Raw genomic sequence first — 7211 nt, forward strand, 5'->3', positions numbered from 1 at the left:
GAATCATTTTTTTAACTCGATAATAGCTTCAGATATACCTAAATTAATCAAGTTTTCATCTTTAATTTTTCCGTTTAATCAAAACATTCGACTTCGAAAGACAATCAAAATCAACGCACCCAACTGATAATTGAATAAAAATCAGTAACTGGAACCTGAATACCAACATCGACCTCGGTACAAAAAGAAGGCTTCTGAAACTTATGGTACATTCATAGGAAGGAAATGCCGCAAGAAAATAAAATTCACTAGAAAAATAACATTATTAATATCCTTAAATTCAAATTCTTCTCATATTCAACAAGTATTCTTCTCGGATTAAAACTCTGAGACATTAGTTAACAAGAATCTAGGAAATTTGCGTGCATTTTGGGGTGAAGAATCTGGATACGGCAAAGAGATATGTTAAAGGCTATGGCAAAATATGTAATTTAGGTACATTACAATGGGTTAATTAAAATACACATGACACCAAAATTGTAGGAGAATGTTTAATCAAATTGTTCAAATGAACAGATGTTTAATCTAAGAAGCCTAAAAATGAGGGGTCTATATCAAAACGCCCCTTCTAATAATTACCCTTCCAACCCAACCCAAATATGATGGGTTTCTTGTAAATAAGGTGAAATCGAGGGGCAAAAATTTAACTGTAGCTAAATGAACAGTAAATCCTACCTCAATTTTAGAATAGATAACTAGAAAGTGTAGGCAGCGAGTTGCTGCGGGAAATGTGATTCACACGTTACTACGGTATTAGAAAATGTATGACATATTTTGATGAACTAAGTTAGAAAAACGACTACATGTGCAAACAATGCAAACAACTAAATTAGACGCAAGCCAACTAATTTCGAATTTAACCAAATCAGAAAAACAATCACAATCGAACAAATCTCTACTTCCCATATGAAGTAGAAGATGTCCCCTGTTTTGCATCTGTGAACAACGCGGTTTTCACCCTCTACGAACAAAAAGATGAAAGTAAAAATGTTTAACAACATTATAAAAATTATACATACATGATTATATATGTATTTGCACAAAGTATAAAGATTTACTAACAGATTCGAGGTTAAATTTAACAAAACAAGTAATTATGAATTGAAATCAAAATATATCATAGTTGTTAAAAAATACTTTTGGCTAAATCTTACAAATAGAATGAAAACTAGTAAGAGATGCCTGCGCGATGCTGCGGGATTGAAAACTGTATGAAATTTTGTGTATAGCACTATGTACATACAAAAATACTTGATCTATATCTACATACTATTTTATGTGCAAAAGATTTGGTAGATAATCCTATTTACATACAAAAGAGAATGCTTGATGCATATGTATATAACATTTACATACAAAAGATTTACAAAATTGTCCGACTTACATACAAAAGATGGTCGAAAGATACTATGATAAAGAAATCTAGTGAACTATTTGAGTTTTAAGCGAATGGGATAAAGAGATCATGTTTAATAGATCGTTAATAATTCAAAAAGTATAGAACAATGAAAGGGTATACATACTCTGTTTTGCAGCCATAAATATGGTTTCAGAAATGATTGGGGAACCTGATACATTTCTGGTTGGAGCCTTTGGACTGAGTCGTGTCTGATATTTCCTTTGCTGCAACATCACTAATAAAAAGGTAAATAGAGGAAAATAAAAGTGTTAGTAAATATTGAGTAGTGTAGAATTTCGAACAATGAAAAACTATGAACTTGATATCAACGTTTGTGAGATGAATAAATTTGAGATGAAGATAATACATACTGGATTTTGGGACAAATAAAAATGATTCCGGAATTGCTTGGGGTTGCTTTGATTTTCGAAGAAATGATAGGGGCACCGTCGAAATTTGAGTCAAAAGCTGAAACTTTTTCTATGGAGCTTTTGTGTCGTCATTGAGATGTAAAACAGAGGATAGTTAAAGGCATTAGTGAACATTGAGGTTAAAATTAAAGGCATTATATAAAGGCTAATTATATTAACACCTCACAAATTGTTGAATAAACCCCACAAACTTAATACACCCCCACATTTGCTTTTTCACTTAAAAATTATCTTAATACACCCCACTTACTTTTCCATAATACCCTCACACCCCACATTCTCAATATACATATTATATTTTGTACATACACCCCACATTTCTCAAATCTTATAACACTCATTTTTAATTTTCTGGGATTGAATCTAACCATATGAACACTAAAAGATGAATATGAATATAGAAGTTTAAATAATGCAGCAAACGCAAAATTAAATAATTATCGATGTCATCGAAATCACTAAAACAATGAAAACCATGAAGTTTTACATCATGTGAAGCTCCTGAAACATCGATTTCGTGTTCCATTCGTCAAAAACAATTTTTCTTAATCAACATGTTTGATAGTTGAGAAGATAAAAAATACGCTAAAAGTGATTTGGGGTGTATTTATAAATCTTTATTTTTTTTTAAACCTAATAAGGTCAAAATTGTCATTGCATAGTGGAGTAAATAAGTCATTTAATATTAAATTTTAATGTGGGGTGCATTCAACATTTTGTGGGGTGTTAATATAAAAACCCTTATATAAATGTAAAACACACACATTTATACGTAAGCAATAATGCTAACATGACACTATAGATGTAAAAAAAAAATGATAATCGCATTTTTTTCTGAAATTGCTCACCTTCCTTAATCTTTTCTAAAGAAGCAATGATTCGCATCCTGTAACCAAAATCGGAAAATAACATATGATTACCCAAAACCCATCTCAGGTAAACTAATCGCAAAAAAATTAAAAAACTCATGCATTCAAATTTCAAAGAGCAAACAAAATTAATAATAATAAAATTAAGAAGTGAAAGCTGACAGACCTTGAGATCGAATATGTCCTTCCTTTTGGGTCTCTTGTTCAATAATGCGTCAACACAATAAATACAATCTTTTTACTTGCTCTCCCTCCATATCCTCGACAACTAAAAAGCAGCAGAAGCACAACAACTACTGAGCATTAAACCTAAACTCAACTAAGGAGATCAGGTAATCTACTCAAACATACCAACTCAGTCCTTGGGCCACTTCAACTTTGCAAATACACGACCTTCTATCCTTGCATTTGACAATAATTTTCATGTCTCATAGTTTTTAACTACCCATACCTATACCCAACTGTCAATTACCTAGTCAGTGCACCAAATTGTGAGGCTGTTCCAGGTTTTTGTTCTTGATATTTACAAAAATGTGAAACCTTATAAGTAAATTGAAAAATAAGGTATGATATTGTTGCTAGGTGAAGTGCTTGGCACATTTTTATATGCAAAATAATAATAATAATAAAAGAATTATGTATCATTGATGGAGCTATTAAAGTTCTTCACTTTAACATCTCGATTAAATAACAAAATGGCCGTTGATGAAATCATAAGATATTTATGTGAATGATGTGATGACTTAATGAGGGCTATCTTGCATGTGTTAATATATTGAGAAAGAAGAAAGTTTAAAGTATAGTCAAATAGATTAAAACGTTTAACTTTTCGTTGCTGTAATTCTGTTTTTCAGTCATGTTGATTAACAGCTTCTTCTATATTTGGCTTCTCTGAATGTTTCAAGGTTGCAAGTTTCCCATTTGATGATCATAATTGCCCCCCAAGCGAACTCATAGAATCTTTCTGTCGAAGTGCTCATTCATGGTTACAGGAGGGCATCGAAAATGTTGTGGTGGTTCATTGTAAAGCTGGTATGGCAAGGACAGGAGTGACGATTTGTAGCCTTCTCGTATTTCTTAAGGTAAGATCAATAATCAGCACCTTAAGACCTGGGGTTGTATGGTGGAAATGTTGGTGCTTCTTTTGGCTTTATATTTCTTGCACTTATGGCTATAACTTTTTCTTGTTTGTTTTTCCATGTATCTGCAGTTCTTCCCTACGGCTGAGGAGGCCATGAATTACTATAACCATATAAGGTGTATAGATGGAAAAACTCTGGTTGTCCCAAGTCAGATTGTGAGTCAGTTAAATTTTTGGATTTCCCGTTTAAGCTTGATGTTCCTTATCTATCTACATCAATGTGATTAACAATTTTTTCTATGATTTTCCCAGAGATACGTCAAATGCTTTGAGCATATCTTAAAACACTTCAATGGAGAAACTCCTCCAGATCGGAGGTACACGTCTCCAAAATGTATCAGTCTGACCTTTCACTTATATATATGTATCTAAGCGGTACATTGGTGTTGTAATGAGGACCTATTTACTCCTTAAGTTAAAAGCATAAATAAAACCAAACAAAAACATAAACAAAATCAACCCCAAAATCAACCCCAAAACCAACTCGAAGGTGCAACCGAATTTAACTCCAATATAATAAAACTTAAAACAAAAAACTAAATCCACCAGAAATTTAAATTGCTTACCTTGAGAGGGCTTCGGAAAACGACGGCGCTAAAGCCTGAAAACAAAAACCCAAAAATCAGAAAAATAAAATTTGCACAGAAAACCCATTTTGATATTCATATTTAATTATAAACTCACATCAGGTGGCATTTTCCAGATACAGAAAAAAAGACGAATAAATGAATTCCCACGAATGTAACTCTTTAAAAAAAAAAAAAAAAAAAAAATTAATTCTACAACAAAACCTAAAAGCGAGCAACCAAAGTTTCTCAACTCAAGCATAAATGTCTTCCAAAGCTGCATACAAAAGTTCAAAAAAAAAAAAAAAAAAGAAAAAGAGAAGAGAAACAATTTCAACAAAAAATCCATTTGTCAAGACCCACAACACAACTTAACTAAAAAACTCATTAAAAGTTTTTCCCCAAAAACCCCCATCTCTGTCATCAAACGAAAACTCCGAAAGCAACAACCCATTTAAAATGGAACCCAAAAAAATTAAAAGCTTCTAACATTTGGGCAAGACAACCAAAAATGAAATCAAACTGCAAAGCAAAACTCAAAAGTTTAGAAATCACTAACCTTAATACGTAAAAATTCTCTCAAAAGAGAGGCTTGAAACAAACGGTGAAAAAGACGAAATCGATCCAACGTACGGATGGCAGCCAAAAACAGAGAAGAACAGCCAACAATGATTGCAAAAATCAAAGATCGTGTCTCGCCGGAGATAATTTCGCGAAACGAAAAGGAAGAAATTGAGAGAAATCAGAGCGCACAACGACAACGAAGGAAAACCCAGTTGAGGAAAGCAAAAAATGGAGAGCTGAAAGGTGAAGTGAAAGAGATGAATGGAAGGAGAGAAAGAAACGACACAGAACACTTGGGATCAATGGGTAAAACCGGCAATTCACTGCAAACATAAGGGCAAAGCTAAGAAAACCCGAGGGCATTACCGTCCTTTCACTGTTCACGAACAGTGAAAAATAGTGCTTAGGGGAACTGGGTTTTAGTATATGTATAATGTCGCTTTCTTATCAACTAATCAATTGTCTCAGCTGCGGAAAAAATTGATTTCAAAGTGTCCTTTACCAACTGAATGATGCATAAAATCTTTAATTTCAAAATAAACCAACTTTCAAAAATCCCAACACGATATGACATTATAAAAAACCTTAAACCCTTTACTGGAACAAACCTCAAAATGCCCACTAATTGTTCTGGATGGGACACACCAATTTTTACCATGAGAAAAAAGCAACTCCAAACCCAAATTAAGCATTTGATAAATCGTATTTACTGAAGAGAATTTTTTTTTGAGAGGGAAGCTTACCAATGTTAGAAAAGTTAAATTCAGTGTAAGAAAGTGGAAGAATATTGACATAAACATAGTAGTGGGATTCATTATGTTATTTTGTATCAATTCAAATGGATGAAAAATATTAAAGGAACTATAGGTCACAGTTTGGAGTATGCAAAAGTACTACTTCAAATTTTCAACATGCTCAGTAGATCTCTAAATTTCAAAAAGTGTACAAATTGAAACTAATAGAACTATTTCTAACTTTTCAAAAGTATTTAAATTGAAACTAATAGATCTTTCTTCTGTATACTGATAATTTAAGAATTGAAACTAATTTAACTCTTTTGGATATTGATACTTTAATATTTGCTACAAAAAATGAATCCATAACTTTCTTAGAGCATGAAATTGGAGCTAACATCAAAAAAAAAAAATGTATCAAATTAACGATATGCAATCAATTAACAATTTCATAACAAAACAACTAAAAAGTCAGACCCAAATAACACAGATTTTATTCGCTTTTGCATACCAATTAAGAAAAAAATCTTATGATAAAATTCAAAACCCGCATAGACAAAAAATTCTATTAAACTGAAATCTCACCCTAGGAATAAAGCATGCTTACAGAAACTTTCCTTTATGTTGAGATTGATTCCGGCAGTTAATGAAGTTGCAGTGTTTTCTTTGTTTTGGGAGCCATTCATACCTGAAGAAACATTTAAGTATCAAATTCCTTCACAAAATGAGTTTTCACGTAATCTGAAAAAGGTCTTTTAATCACAATCTTAAGAAACAGAACAACCGATATATACACAATGACAAGGCTTAATCAAATGAAAAATGACAAGGCTTAATCAAATGACAAGGCTTAATCAAGCTAAAGTCGATGAGCTAGAAGCTCAAAACAACAAAATAGCAATGACGAATGAGATCCTCCAAGAGCAGTATGAGAAGCTCTTTGAGACGCTCCATGAAACTATGCGTACTCAAACACATGAGCTTGTTGCCCCTATGGACATCAACCATCACCTGGGTGCCCCCGAACAAGGAGGGTCATCTTTCTTCGACATGGGTATCCCTGATGAGGAGCGAGCTAATCATCAAAACATTGATCAACATGAGACTTCTCTCAACCCAGCTGCTTCGACCCGAAACAGGAGAAGTGGAGGAAGACACCTTCTTGCAGAAAGGTTGGAAGGATCGAAAGCCGTTTATCGTCACTGCCGAGACTTCCTAAAGCAACGTCGAGAGAATCCCCTCCATATATGCTCGAAGATCAATGACCCAAGGGTTTCGGAAATACTCGGTCCCCTCCTACGATCCAGGCCAGCTGCCAATCTAGGGAAGGAACGACATGTCCTAGAGGAACATAAAGGTACAGGGGACTCTGAGGTATTTCGACAGACTCACCCTAGAAGTCAGTACAACGAGTCCAAGGAAAAATCACACGCCCTTACTTAAACTTTCCTACTTCAAAGAGGCGATTGAGACTTACGAAAGAAAATCCCAGTGGTACATGACTCCA

General features: G+C 33.5%; 1 long non-coding RNA gene across 1 annotated transcript; it reads right to left on the bottom strand.

Annotated features, from left to right (window-relative positions):
• Positions 1 to 1197: 1197 nt before the first annotated feature.
• Positions 1198 to 5200, bottom strand: LOC114824728 (uncharacterized). The gene is made up of 6 exons (XR_003773020.2): positions 4966 to 5200; positions 4407 to 4441; positions 2866 to 2967; positions 2679 to 2716; positions 1771 to 1887; positions 1198 to 1634 (listed from the first exon to the last, which is right to left on the bottom strand). It is a non-coding gene; the product is annotated as an uncharacterized lncRNA (long non-coding RNA).
• Positions 5201 to 7211: the final 2011 nt, after the last annotated feature.

The sequence above is a fragment of the Malus domestica genome, chromosome 01 (genome assembly GCF_042453785.1).
Source record: "Malus domestica chromosome 01, GDT2T_hap1".
NCBI classification, from domain to species: Eukaryota; Viridiplantae; Streptophyta; class Magnoliopsida; order Rosales; family Rosaceae; genus Malus; species Malus domestica.